General features: G+C 40.8%; 1 long non-coding RNA gene across 1 annotated transcript; it reads left to right on the top strand.

Annotated features, from left to right (window-relative positions):
- The first annotated feature begins 10,594 nt into the window (after positions 1-10,594).
- On the top strand, positions 10,595-15,466 carry LOC124264358. The gene is made up of 3 exons (XR_006895112.1): positions 10,595-10,707; positions 12,868-12,873; positions 15,433-15,466. It is a non-coding gene; the product is annotated as an uncharacterized LOC124264358 (long non-coding RNA).
- The last annotated feature ends 784 nt before the right edge of the window (positions 15,467-16,250 follow it).

The raw sequence follows: 16,250 nt of genomic DNA, 5'->3' as shown, positions 1-16,250 counted from the left end.
TGGTGTTCCCCGCCCTGATATAGCAGGAATATCGCTACAAGCGGGGTAAAAGTAAACTCACTCAATCCACCTTTAACAAGAAACTGCTCACCCCGAACACAAACGGCGAAAATGTGCAAGAGGATCACTTACAGATCATCACAGGGCACACTGTTGTCATTATTTACAGATACTATCGTATATTCGCATCGTGCATCCCAACTGATGTTCATATATGTATACAGGTGTGTTTAGGTGAGATTTTCACCTCACTGACCTCAACTATCTCACCTCAGCTCACCTTACCTCACCTGACAAAAACATCAAGATTGAACACGTGTGTAAGGATTTTGCATTCATTGCCCTACACAACGTTCTTGGCCAAACACGCTCTTCGTAATCTTACCCTCTCGCCAGGATCCTCGACTCTCGTTCACGGTCTTACCCTCTCATCAGGATCCTTAACTCTTGTCACGGTCTTACCCTCACGTCAGGATCCTTCACTCTCGTCAGGATCCTTGACTCTCGTCACGGTCTTACTCTCACATCAGGAACCTTGACTCTCCTCACGGTCTTACCCTCTTGTCAGGATACATCACTCTCGTCAAGATCCTCGACTCTCCTCACCGTCTTACCCTCTCGTCAGGATACATCACTCTCGTCCGGATCCTCGACTCTCGTCACGGTCTTACCCTCTCGTCAGGATAAATCACTCTCGTCAGGATCCTTGACTCTCGTCACGGTCATACCCTCTCGTCAGGATACATCACTCTCGCCACGGCCTCACCCTTTCGTCAGGATACATCACTCTCGTCACGGCCTCACCCTTTCGTCAGGATACATCACTCTCGTCACGGCCTCACCCTTTCGTCAGGATACATTACTCTCGTCACGGCCTCACCCTTTCGTCAGGATACATCACCCCAGTCATGGTGTTGCATGTCTCATCCACCCTTAATGCTCCTTCATACCAAGAAACCTTTGTTTTGTTTTTGTTTGTTGTTAGCGTATCACTCAGCAATATTCTAGCTGTATGGCATTGATCTGTAAGTAATCGAGTCTGGGCCAGACAATCCAGTGATCAACACAATGAGCAGAGATCTAGGCAATGAAAATATGGTGACATCTGTCAAACAAGTCAGCCAGCCTGACCCTCCAATCCCGTTTGTTGCGTTTGTCGCCTGTTCCTGAAGACCAGTTCTAACCAAGATCATAACAGATTATATAGGGATAGGGTGGTGAGCATGGGAGGAGCGGGAGAGAGGTGTCAGTAAATATTATTTTCAGTCGCAGCTACAAAAACAGTTATCGCTTTAATTAATACTATACGCTAAAAGAATCACTGTGCTCGAAATGTTTTCAGAATCTCAAGTCGCAGACGTACTTCCGTCCCCAATTTGTGCAGGGCATCTTGGCTCTTGGTCGTTGGGTAAAGAACGCTGGTACCAAAGTGCATCATGATGCACGAACATAGGATGCAATTGTGGAAGGCACGTCTCTCTCGGGGTAGCAGATCAGATCATTTGGATTCGAATCCAGTATTTCTCGCCATCCTTGGTGTGTTGGCACCTTTCCTTTCTCGTGGCGTGAACCGTCAAAATGTTTAACGTCCAAGAAGACCTTTATCGCCAAAACACAGCAATATACATGACATGTTGCACGAAACGCCACTAAATCTAAAAAAATGAAAATTAAGGAGAAAGACATCAACAACGATACGGATCAGAAACCACATTAATACTACTGACAATCATATCCCAAGCACTAAAACACCTTTGAGCAACCTTGAAGTTCCGGCTGAGCAGGCATTCGTTGATGACGCACACCAGCTTAAGTATTGACGTCAGTGTTTTGAGAAAAACACGATACTAAGGATCTGCTATTCACTGGCTTGGTTTTGAAAATTCTCGTGTCAGTAGATGTAAATAAAACCTCAGTAAACCGCCGAAACAAACACTGCAGGGAGCAAAAACAACCCAATAGAGCTGCTGACTGGTTCAACAATTGAAGAATGGAAAACAGATGCGTATAGTCAAGATACAACGGTGTTTTACTGATACCGTATTTACCTTTATAAACCTTTCATAAAGATACGAAGCGTTGTGATACCTCAGTGGGAAAACAGGCTCGACAGGCTAAATTGGCTTTAGCAACCCATGTTTCTTGTACGGGAGTCAAGGATCTTGCCGAGAGGGTAAGACCGTGACGAGAGTGAAGGATCCCGACGAGAGGATAAGACCGTGACGAGAGTGAAGGATCCGAATGAGAGGATAAGACCGTGACGAGAGTGAAGGATTCTGATGAGAGGGTAAGACCGTGACGAGAGTGAAGGATCCGAATGAGAGGATAAGACCGTGACGAGAGTGAAGGATCCTGATGAGAGGTTAAGACCGTAACGAGAATGAAAGATCCTGACGAGAGGGTAAGACCGTGACGAGAGTGAAAGATCCTGATGAGAGGGTCATACCGTGACGAGAGTGAAGGATCCTGATGAAAGGATAAGACCGTGACGAGAGTGAAGGATCCTGACGAGAGGATAAGACCGTGACGAGAGTGAAGGATCCTGATGAAAGGATAAGACCGTGACGAGAGCAAAGGATCCTGATGAGAGGATAAGACCGTGACGAGAGTGAAGGATCCTGATGAGAGGTTAAGACCGTAACGAGAATGAAAGATCCTGACGAGAGGATAAGACCGTGACGAGAGTGAAAGATCCTGATGAGAGGGTCATACCGTGACGAGAGTGAAGGATCCTGATGAGAGGATAAGACCGTGACGAGAGTGAAGGATCCTGACGAGAGGATAAGACCGTGACGAGAGTGAAGGATCCTGATGAAAGGATAAGACCGTGACGAGAGCAAAGGATCCTGATGAGAGGATAAGACCGTGACGAGAGTGAAGGATCCCGACGAGAGGATAAGACCGTGACGAGAGTGAAGGATCCCGATGAGAGGATAAGACCGTGACGAAAGTGAAGGATCCTAATGAGAGGATAAGACCGTGACGAGAGTGAAGGATCCTGATGAGAGGATAAGACCGTGACGAGAGTGAAGGATCCTGATGAGAGGATAAGAGCTTGACGAGAGTGAAGGATCCTGATTAGAGGTTAAGACCGTGACGAGAGTGAAGGATCCCGACGAGAGGCTAAGACCGTGACGAGAGTGAAGGATCCTGATGAGAGGATAAGACCGTGACGAGAGTGAAGGATCCTGACGAGAGGATAAGACCGTGACGAGAGTGAAGCATACCGACGAGAGGATAAGACCGTGACGAGACTGAAGGATACCGACGAGAGTGTAAGACCGTGACGAGAGTCAAGGATCCTTTGTACGTGACTTGCGGAATCGAGTGATCTGGCTTGATGCATGTCAAATTGCCCTAATTGCGTAAATCGACCAGCATGATGTCACTGAATTACAAACTAAAAGGGTTCATATTAAATATTGAAATCCGTGTCCTTTGTCAAGCCACTATCTTAGAATAATCTAGTACTGTTGAATGGATCTGATCTGGCTTTGATAATGTGAGTGAGTATGGTTTACGCCGCTTTTAGCTATATTGCACCCATATCACTACGGGGGACACCGGAAAGTGTCTTCACACATTGCGTACATGTAGGGGATCGAACTCGAGTGTTCGGTTCGACGATCGAACGTTTTAACTCCTACGCCTCTTTGACAATGTAAATGCATTTGAACCCATGCATCTAATGGCGTTTAGACGTCTTCTGAGTTTGTGCCGTGCTTAAGATACCATTTTTATCCATCTTTATTTCCATAGAATATTATATATAGAATACATTTCACATCAAAACGCCTTCACAAATCTCCATTTATACAATGGATACATATCTTTGAATATATTATGAATACCTAAAAACTATTTGGAACTTGTTCTTTTATCTTCTGTGTATGTTACTTGCTTTACAGCAAGACATATTGCATTTTAAAGAATTATTATTTTCCCTTTAAATCCAAGTAAGATGTTTCCTGATGTAAAATCAATGTTGCCTTCGGCTACAGTCATTAGTACGGAAGCGTAGTAGGGCCACGGTGAAAAAACATTTTGGTCTCACTATCTCCTACGTAGGACTTAGTATCTCCTACGTAGGAGTTATTAAGTCCTACGTATGACATAGTGTCTCCTACGTAGGACATACTATCTCCAACGTAAGACTTAGTATCTCCTACGTAGGACTTAGTATCTCCTAAATAGGAGATAATAAATTTAAATTAATACATGTGTATATACACAACTAATGTTTCGTGAGGTGAAAGGGGGATTGATATTACGAATCCTGCAGTTACGTGGATGAGTCACACGTAATTATTAAGTCTAGCAACAACGTCAGGACTTGACAATCATTTCTCCAATGTTTTAATATTACATTTTATGTCTACTTAAATGCTGGTCATGGCTAGAAAGTACTTACATTTCGAAACGGGGAACTGAGTGACGCTTAATGATCGCTGCTTGATCGCTGACAATGATAGCAATTGAATTGCTGCAGAACAAATTCCTTTCTAGGGTTCTGATTATGAAGTATGGGTATTAAGTTGAGAAATGTTTTGTTTATACAGGACGATAAATAGTAGAAATGTGAGTCGGTGAATATTCATGAAATAACTCAGTGTTACTATACAGTGTAATTGTGCATGTGTATTGCGTTAGGGTGAGGTGAGGTGAGGTGAAATTGGGTTTAACGTCGTGCTTGAGAATATTTCGCTCATATGACGACGTGCATGTGTGTGTATGTGTATGTGCGGCTGCTTGTACTATCCCAGATTTAAGCTGGTTTTATAGTGCTAGCCCACTGAGATACCATGCCGGAGTGAAGCATGAATATCCCACTCAGACACACTATACTGACTCCGAGCCGACCAGTCCTTGATGTACCCATTATTGCCGAGCGCCAGGCAGGGACCAACAAGTACCATATTTTAACGTATTTTGGTATGATGCGGCCGGGGATCGAACCCGCGACCTTCCGCTCTCCGGGCGGACGCTCTAACCACTACACCACGGAGGCGGTCGTATTGCGTTAGGGTGAGGTGGACCTTGTTCTGTTGATAATTGCAGTTATGGAGATTTGGGTATGGTTATGTTTCATACATGCATCTATTCACACACAGAGGGAGAGAGAGAGGTTGGGGAGGGTGGTTGTGATATAACACGCCCTCAGCAAGTTGTTGCTTGGCTTCAGATGGGGCAAGTTTGGATCGGATACAACGCTCGTTGCTTGCGGTTTGTTTGTTCGTGATTGTTTACAGGTTGACTTACCTGGGATGGAAAAGTGTTGAGTGCAGCGTAAAACAATACGAAATTCAAAAAGGCAGAGACTTGTTATGCTAGTTATTAGTAAACCGCCGTAAGGCAAAAGCCATATAATGGCCAATGATCAATGTCACTACCATTAATAATGTCGCATAGCCTACCGACCCGATCCACTTGAAGTCCTCTCGGACCACAAGCACAGGATACTTGGGTCTAGTTCTAACACAGAATCCCCATGATGTGAAATGTCACAAACTCGACAAGCTGTAATATTTATTCACAAGAAGATGGGGACGTTGTCTTTATGTTGGAGGAAGCTAGTCCAAGCATGTCTGCGCAAGCATGTGCAACGACCTCTGAAATATCGAATGCGTAACAGTATAGTGTAATAGAAAGTACAACACATAACAGTGAACTAACTGCAACGCATAACAAGAGCAAACTGAACGCAATGCAGTAAAACATAACAGTCGGTCCAACACATGACAGTAATGTGCAACAATTAGTTCAACACAAGACTACATTAGTGAATGAAACACACTATAGTTTTGCGGGGCGCGGTGGGCGAGCTGGCTGAGGCGCCAGGCTACTCATCCAGCGAGGTTGAGGTGCCGGGATCGAGCCCACCTGTGACAGGGTGTAAAAACCTCGGAGTCAACTTTGTTTGCAGACTCTTTCCGTGTTGTCACAACCCCTAGAGTAAAGTACACATCCCTGTACACTTAAAGAACCCACGAATCCGTTGGTATATGACCAGATGGTGGCCACATGAATACGTGCAAACACCTAGTTGCGGGTACAGCAGCGTGCTGTGAAGTTGGACAAAGTACTGTGACTATGTGTCTCAGTCCACCCAGCTGTGAATGGGTACCTCGTTAGGATGAGAAAACCACAATTACTCGGTGCGCCTAGTGGCAGCAAGAGTTGTATACTCCCAAGGGAGTTGAGATTGATAATACGATGTGCCGTTTAGATTGACATCCAATGATCGAGGGGAAAACATACCAGCGCCTTGAGCATGCACTAGTTATGCGGATATGTGCGCTTTATAAATGTCCCATAATAACAGTCGACTCTAATAGTAAATGAAACACATACCAGAGGACTCTTAATAGTTATCCACCGTGAATACTCTAATAGTGAATGGAACACATGACTGTAGACTCTAACAGCAGGGGCGTAGCTACCATTATAACAAAAAAAAGCCAGGGCTTACACATGATTGTTGCTAAATAGGTTGGGCAAGCCCTCAATACTATCTAAATATAAAGCTTTGCAACCTATCGGGCTTACCCGAAAATATTGGCGTGCTACGCGCCTGAACAGTAACTAAAACAGTGAAACAGGGGATTGTTTGTCTTGGGATTTAAGTCGACCATTTCAGATTAATGTATATTAATATATATCGCTCATCTCCCACGTAGGAGATAGTAATTACGTATTAGATACTAAGTTCTACGTAGGATATATTAGGTACTACGTAGGAGATAGCATGTCTACGTAGTAGTTACTATGGCCTACGTAGGCGATACTATGTCCTACATAGGACTTACTAACTCCTGCGTAGGGGATACTAAGTTCTACGTAGGAGATACTAAGTTCTACGTAGGAGATACTAAGTACTAAGTCCTACGTAGGAGAATCAAAGTCCAACTACTAAGTGCCTAATAAGGAAAGATAAAAGGTTAGGAGCCTTTAACATTTAGACTAAGTTTGGATATATTGCATTGAATAGTAATATTGGAAAAAATGGTACTGTTTTGGGAAGAATAATTTGTCTTGTCTTTAAGCAGGTAATTCTGGAAGATTTGATACTCTGATATATGAGGATATTTGTTTTGACTTGATATATTTCTTGTAGTTCTTCTTTAAGATACTATTGTGAACAAGACTGGCATTTTGTTATTTGGAAGTTCTGAAACTATCAGGTACGTAAGTCCCAAAACATTCACAGTAAATTTCAACTTTCCGTTTTTTAATCGTAGAATATGTGTAATTTTAATGTATGGCTAGATATATCTTAATTGCTAACAGCTGAGGGGATGATGTAAATCCAGCTAGGGCCCATGCAGGAAGCAAATGTACTGTAAGTCCCCATGGTCCCTAGTGTGGTGATTTACCTTCAGTTGTTGGCAATCTATAGCCTGTTTTTATATTGTATTGTCATTTATAGTTCCAATATTTTAGATTTAATTGCTATTTTTAAATGGATATCTGTGATACACTAGTAGTTTTACTGTTCTTCGTCAACAGGTTTTTTAATGTCCTACTTTATTGATCTATAATATAATTATAAACTGTTCTCGTCACGATATGGCTGAAATATTGCCGATGTGACGATAAATATTAACTCACTCACTCACTCTGAAACTATCATACACTAATTATACGCTTCAGTTCATTTCAGTCCTTTATTTGTTTTCACCGGTCCATTACAGATGCATGTATAAAACATGGGCAGCCCTGGTGCACATTCATAGATGAACAAATATCATTAGATAAACGAACTTGTCCTTGGCTGGGTTTTCCCCCACGTCTATTGGTTAAATCACGTCTTCTCAAATCACTTCACATTACATATGAACAAAACGTGGTACTTTGATATACAAAGACTTTGCCCTGATCAATTTCTAAATTTGACTTTGCCCTGACATATTTCTTCAAGTCCAAAGCAGTTAAATATAATTCAGCTTCAGAAATAGTTTTAAACTGTCTGTAACTTTGGATGTGGTGTTAATACTGTCATGCCATTCTGATGTAAATGGATCCCTCATTCTTTGAGCAAAACCTTCAATAAACAGATTTTTTATTCCACGCCTTGGTTCAGCCACACATAACTAAACCATGTGTACAAAACTATATTTAGTGCATTCATATATTTAAACAACCCACATAATTGGGCTTAACAAACAGGCTTGCCCAGAGGAGATTAAAAGTATTATATATACTCATGCCAATAATGGTTTGTAACCCCCCCACCCCACCCACCCCATTCCCCCCCTCTCCAATTAAACAAATTGAAGGGGGTGACAACCATTATTGGCATGATTATATGTTTTGTAGAATTTTAAACAGCTAAACAGATCAGAATATTTCCTACAGACTGTCTGTTTCATTGTGCCCAGTTAATATAGGCTGTGTACAATTTAACTTTTTCTCTTTAGTAGACGTGGAGATAATAATTTGGAGTAAATATATGTTGTCTATGGTTGAGTAGTCATGACCGAAACCTGCATGTAATTTATGAATAATACTATACAATTCAACCAACCCATATTGTCAATCATTCTTTTCAAAATGTGTGTGAATAATATTTCAAAGACACTTACCAGGGAAATCCCACGGTAATTATTTCGTTATTATTCTGTACCACCTTGCTGTCATACAAAGTGGAGCCGCATGAAATGTTTGTAGTTGTTCACATTGACAAGGCCTTATATAACAAAAAATCATACACGCATGGGAAAAAGTGTCTCAAAACCCCATATGTTTCAAGCATCAATATGTTACCTTCTAGGATTCTTCGATAAAAGATAAAAGGCGCCGAGAGTACTTTATTAGGATATAATACATACAAATCCTTATTTACTGATGGGTCCAAGGATGGTGGCGCGGTGGCATGTGCCACTGTCATTGGATCCCGAACAATATCTTCTCGACTACCAAATAACAGCTCTATTTTCACGGCAGAAGCTAACGCCATATTAACAGCTCTTAAATATATTAATAAACACCGTAAATATAAACAATATATCATCTTTTCAGATTCTCTTTCGTGTCTTCAGGCTATTAAAAACCTTTCTTGCAAACATCCACTTTTATTAGAAATTATTGAATTGTACAATGAACTTGCTACTGGCCAATGCGACATCGTCTTTTGTTGGTTACCCAGCCACGTCGGCATTTCTGGGAACACGATGGCTGATATTGCTGCTAAGGCAGCCCTCAACAAATCTGTGACACCACTTCTTATCCCATACTCTGATTATAAAGCCAGCATTAGAACATACATCCGTGATCTGATGCAAAAGAAGTAGAACACCCAAGTAGGTATTAATAAATTACATGCAATAAAACCCTACATTGGTTACACCTACTTGGGTTGTCAGTCCAGATTTGAAGAGGTCATTATGCGACGATGTCGCATTGGCCATACCAGATATACTCACCAATATTTATTGAAAGGCGAAGATCCTCCGTTTTGTATCCCTTGTGATGAAAGGATCACAGTCAAGCATGTCTTGCTTGACTGCATTGAATATTCCATCATAAGGGATATCTATTTCAAATCCAAAACTCTGAAGGATCTTTTTAATAATGTCAGTTCTCATTTAATTATTGCATTTTAAAAAAATTAGATTTGTTGAGTGATTTTGTAAATAGATATATATGTTATTATTGGTAGTTTAGATTAGCAACTGAGATTGTTAGTGGCTGTATCCTCAAAGGGGGTTGAAGTATTGTAAAATTATTGTCCTCCTGAGAGGGTGCGTAAGTCCCAAAACATTTAGTCAATCTAAGTGTACCTGCTTTTTAATCGTAGAATAAGTGTGTTTTTAATTTATGGCTAGATTTCTCTTCTGTCGCCAATGGCTGAAGGGATGGTGTAAATCCAACTAGGGTCCATGCAGGTAGCAAAAGTAATGTAAGTCCCCATGGTTCCTAGTATAGTGATCTACCTTCAGTTGTTGGCAATCTATAGCCCGTTTTTATATTGTATTGTCTTCGTAAATAAAATAGTTTTACATGTTCATGCTAGTTTTAGACTACATCTGTGATACTCTAGTTATTTTACAGTCCTTCGATGACTGATTCTTTAGCAACTTTAATTTATTATTTATATAAAACATTTCTCGTCACTATATGGCTGAAATGTTGCCGATGTGACGTTAAATATTTGAGACTAAGTCCGAATCGTTTCCATGGAAGCCAAGAAAATAATAAATCACATAAGTATGTAAATAGCAAAAGGCACCACTTAAAGTTCTGTTTCATATATCTACAAAGTTCTGCAGAACAAATATTGAACGGTTTTTGAGTTATGCTCCGGAAACGAAGCCCACCCCTTCCTTTAAGATTAAGTCCAAAACGTTTCCATGGAGCCCGAGAAAAACAAAAATGACATATATCTGTAAATAGCAAAAGGCACCACCTTAGGTTATGTTTGATATATCTTCCAATTTTTGTTGAAAAATATTGAACGGTTTCTGAGTTATGCTCCAAATTGATTACGAACGGACGGACTACGCGTCGACTATATCCCCCGCAATATATGCCGGGGATAAGAGAAGTCTTGAAAATCTATGAAGAAAATCGAGTGAACCGTTCTTGAGATATCTTGCTGACAATCTTATCATGTTGAAAGTGTGTCTTCAAAGTGTCGCCGTGACCTTGGAAATTATGTGAAGGTCACCAAAATCACCAGGGCCCTGCACCTTCCGTAGATAAAGTTTGGTGTTAAATATGAATGGAGTCTTGAAAGCCTATGAAGAAAATCCAGTGAATGGTTCTTGAGATATCTCGCGGGCAAGCTTAACATGCAGGTTAACAAAACTGAAATCTTCAAAGTGTCGCTGTGACCTTGATATCTCTCTGACAAGGGTAAAACGTTAAAGTCCCCTTATGACCTGGAAATGGTCACCAAACCAGACTCGCACCTTTCGCATACTGTCATGAACCTAGGTGCCAAGTATGACAAGAATCTAGTCAACGATTCTGAGATATTTCTGTTCGTACGTACGCACGGACGGACGGAGCCTAATACTATATCCCTCGCTTCGCGCTTAATGCGCGGCGGGGGATAATAATGTAGAGGAGATATTTAACCGTCTTCAAACTGTTGTCACGGCAGCCTGCGTCTTAACGTAGGAGAGCAGGCACGTCACTAGAACAGCACGTCAGTAAGCCCTGGACGAGGATTGTTAACTGAGGTCACCAACACAGTCACTATTCTTTTTGTTTACTTTAAAGATTAATTCCAGTGTGAATCGTTTATCGTGCTGAATTCGAATTTGTTCTTTGCTAAGCTCAAAAATGCCTAATTACTTCACACTATTTGGGGGGCGGTGGGGTAGCCTAGTGGTTAAAGCGTTGGCTCGTCACGCCGAGGATCCGAGTTCGATTCCCCACATGGGCACAATGTGTTAAGCCCATTTCTGGTGTCCCCCGCCGTGATATTGCTGGAATATTGCTAAAAGCGGCGTAAAACTAAACTCAGTCAGTCAGTCAGTCACACTATTTGAGGTCAAAGGTCAATGAGTGCAAAATTCAAAATTTAAAAAAAGTGTTTTTGTTATCATTCCCTATCCATAAAATTAACTCATTTTACAATATATTTAATAATTAAGTTGTCACAGGATTTCGAAATGTTGAATTTCAAGGAAATGCGGAGGGAAAGATTTCGTATTTTGCAAATGTCTTTTATATTGCTTCACATGCATGTCAAGCGTTGGCTCGTCACGCCGAAGACCCGGGTTCGAATCCCTACATGGGTACAATGTATGAAGCCCATTTCTTGTGCCCCCCGTCGTGATATTGCTGAAAGCGGCGTTAAACCATACACACTCTCTCTCTACCCTGATAATGCGTTCTAAAGTGTACAAAAATACAAAATATGTACACGAGGTCTTAGTACGCATTGTAGACAAGAATGATTTAATAGCAGCCGAAGGATGCTATCGCATTGACCGTCTCAGTAAAGTTCTGGGGGATGCCAAAAAGGGCAGAAACTGAGAGCAAATCAGCTGATATGGCCATGGCTTGATTGTGTCAGGAGATACCTCACCGTGCAGAGAATGGACACGTATTTGAATTGTCTGCCGTGTTCAAGAGGTACAAAGAATTAGCAAATGAGTCAGACTTTATCATCCCATCATCATATCTCAGTAGACAGGGGACTTTCAAAGAAACTTTATCAAAGTGCATTGGGGACACTTGTCACTGGTGCACGTTGCTCTGAGACTCCACAGTGATGTCATGTCACATCCGGGATTCAAAGGTTGTGACGTCAGTGAAGAAGCAGAGTTGGCCAGTGTATCTCCTTCTGTACACATGTTTCTGAACATCTTACCTGGTGGCCAAAGTCATGTTGATAATAAGTTTGAAGAAACTGAAGTAGGCGTATCAGATGTTGAACGGGTTGAGAACACAAGGGGATGTCGCACTCATATACGTTTCAAGTAATTATGTACTTAATATGCAAATTTTGTGATCTGAACAGTTTGCCTGGAATATGAATCTGTAAACAAAAGGAAAAGATTCAGCCATGCTTTGCATTTTTTAGCAATAATGCCACTAAATTGTAGCTCTTCATGCAAAAACTAAACATCTTATAATTAACTAGAAATTGGTACTTTTGATCTGTACTGTTGATGTTCAGTGCTGGAGTTTGAATATATATAAAACATCCATATCTCCATTTCCATGGAGTTGATCATGGTGATGCAATGGACATTGATCTTACACAGTATAACAATAGTCATGGTGTGGCCACATCTGCGTGATGCTAACAAGATGTTGAGTACACATCAGACCATTGGCGCGCATTTACATATCTGCTTGTGCTGAAAGAACCCACTCACAAAAAGTCCGTCTGAATAAACTCATATTTCCCAGGGTTGAGTAACGCTCAAATACAATATGCATATGAAATTCATCTTGGACAAAAGATCTTCCCCTTTATGTACAATATTTACACAGTCGTTCAGTGTATGGGACTTCTCCTAAAATCGACTGCAACTTCAAACCTACCACATCTGAAACGAGGCATGCATAGTCTTGGGTGTACAGGAATAGTGAGTGTAAGATACTTTCTACGTTTACCAGTGATTTAAAATGCTTATAATGGAAGGAATCAGATAACTTGTTCACAGAACTACACTATGGTTGTAAGTAAATATATTCACATCTCCCACTAGGGCTTGATATTGCCCTGGTTCTCATACTACGATATATTGCAATAATTTAAGAGATATAGCAATCCATATTGTGATATATTGGCTGGAAGGTGTCTGCCCAAGTGCGTACATCATAACTTCATAATACCTCTCTGTGTGCGACATCATCTTCTTAGTTGCTGTGACACCATACGTTCAGGCTCCCCTTCTCCATTGTGTATTGCTGTATGCCAGTGGTTTACAGATAAATAAAATGAGCCTTAATGTAGAATGTGGAATGTTTAATTGAAGTATTGCAACAAAGTTTTGCGAACATAATGATAAAGGTAGTAGTATAATATGATTTTCATGGTCAGTGTTGTTTTGTCAACAGAATGCAAATATAACAAAAACAAAACACATTTGGCACTTTTAGAGCACATTTTGTTGCTATGGATGTCAAGGGGGGATAATTCAAAGGGTATGATTACGCAATGCCATTCAGAAAGTGGTCAAATGTAACATATGTCATATTTGGGATTACAGTTTCTCAGTAAAATATAACATATGTTACATTTGACAATTTGATACTTTGCCATAGTATCGATGAAAATGCTGTGAGAAAAATTCTAACCACCTATTCTCGGATTTTCTACATTAGAGACATGGCGTTTCACCCAGCAGTGATGCCCGCCATTCGGTAGTGATCGCCGGGGTCAGTGTCGAAGCGTTAGCGCAGCAGACTTTGGGAACCAGGCTGACGGATCTAAACGTTATTAGTTAGCTCATAGTTTCTGGCCAATCGGCTGACAGTTGATTGGTGACGCCATTATCTTTTGCAATAGCCTTCAATGACATGCCAGCATCTTTGAGCAGCTGGGGAGGCCCGATGTTTGCTTTTCAACGAAGAAATTAACTGCTGTTCCAAGTTATCGAGCTGTAAAACAGTTTGTTGAAACATGGTATTTGTTTAATGACACGTACTTGTATTGCATGTGATGTTAGGCGCTAATTGTAGATCGTGCATATCTAAAACCAGTGTATGGTTAGAAGCACAACCTATCATACAATCATAATTATGATATGAATATAGCTATATAGGGTTTAAAAATCACCCGTGTTGCTATACTTGCTCTATGTATGTAAACATCGCAACATCAGTTGTTTGATGAACGAGTTTGAAGTAAGTCACACATCCAATAATGCCGCATATAAGGCTAGTTTGTTAACGGAGGAAAAATCTGTTAAAACTGCTCATAGGTTCTTTCAACTTTTGTCTTGACGATGAAACCTGAAGACATGTGTATTCCTTTTGTACTGAATTCCGAAGTTCCGAGAAGCATACTTCTGGTTCAACACAGGCACCAGCAAATCCCTGTCTAAACAGTTTACCATAATTCTTAATAATCTGTACTCACACTAAATAATAACTCACTCACTCACTCACTGTACTCACACGGAAGGACTTTCTCCATATTCCCCCCAAAATAACTGATATGAAATTGATTCTCAAAAACTCAAAAGATTTTTACAATGTAACCGAGTTGCAACCGGAGTTCAGTTCTGTCTAAACATTGCTTTTTGTCAACGTTGTACACCGCTATCCCACCTGACGAAACTTCATTCCTTGATCCATGGTACATTTGTCAATAAACGTGGTCAACATAAATATATTCACGTATATGTCTTCAGTGGTTCAGAAAAATAGTTACAAATAAATATTTGTTTTCATTTGTAAATAACTGTCCTAAAACTTGACTTAGAACACAATATGTGAAGTGATGGACTTCCTCATCGAAAACACCAATGTAAAATTTGTGGGTAAAAACATTCAGACAAGAAGTCGACATCCCTGTGTGCACCAAATGTGCTCTCCTCCCTGCTGATCTGTTCTTTGTGCATATGGATTTCTGCTTGCGTTAGCAAAGTCAAAATAGGGTAATTTGGCCAAGAAGCTTAACTAAACCGTCAGGTATATCAATGATCTAATATCATTCGACAATTATCAAATAGCCAATTCCCCTCCATCGAACACGTACCCTCTTGAACTTGAAATAAATCAAACAAGCATTGTCACTAAGGTGACATAATACCCCGCCGCAAATTATCAAATCAAACTTAAAAAGTAATGAAAGTGAAGGTCGTAGTTTAAGATGACGTTAAATGTCAACAAAAAACATGACCAGTCAACCTCTCTTGATATCTTGCTCTGTAGTTGTTCAAACACAAAAATATTTTCAAGACATGCTGTGACCAAGCGACCAAAATCGACCCTGCGCCTTCCCCACATGAAGCTTGGTGTCAGATATGAAGAAAATCCAGTGAACGGTTCTTGAGATGTCTCGCTGACAAGGGTAAAACATTAAAGTCCCCTTTTGACCTTGAAATGAAGGTCAAGGTCACCTTTCTCATACTGCGATGAACCTAGGTACCAAATATGAAAAGAATGTAGTCAACGGTTCTTAAGATATTCCAATTCGTACGTATGGACATACGGACGGACGGAGCCTAACACTATATCTCCCGCTTCGCACTAAATACAACAAAACAAACAACAAAACATGACCTGTCAAGCTCTCTTGATATCTTGCTCTGTAGCTGTTTAAACACACAAATATGTTCACGACTTGATCTTGTCATGAATGTCATGGTGTATGAACTAAGGAAAAAAGTAATAAAGGATTTGCTTATCAAAAAAACATCGAAGAGAAGTCTATGTTTGATCATACAAATTTGTCAGTCAAATACAGATTTGGATTTTTCATGTCAGCATTGAACCTTTCACCCAAGTAGATGATAACATGAGCCTGCATACGGGAAAATAGAAACTACATGAATATTAGCATTAGGACACTTGACATTGCTGAGTTTGCTGGGTTACTGCAGTGCAGCCCACACATGGAAGTGGTTTGTGGACAGGTCTAGGGGTGGTGTCCCATACACAGCTGCAGGAGGTGTAGATAAGGTCCAGGTGTCCTCCATGGATGTGAGTTGGCCCACAGACACCAGGAACTGGAGACACGTTGTTCATCAACAACACTTCATCTAACTTGTTGCTGTTGTCCATGTTGAAGTCACCGCACAGGACTGTAGGGAATGAGGACAGGTGTAGCTCAGAGAGTG

This window comes from Haliotis rubra, unplaced genomic scaffold, assembly GCF_003918875.1.
Source record: "Haliotis rubra isolate DU_JTF1 unplaced genomic scaffold, ASM391887v1 Scf92, whole genome shotgun sequence".
Lineage (NCBI taxonomy): Eukaryota > Metazoa > Mollusca > Gastropoda > Lepetellida > Haliotidae > Haliotis > Haliotis rubra.
Note: the sequence above shows the minus strand (reverse complement) of the source record. Positions and strands in the feature narration are given on the sequence as shown.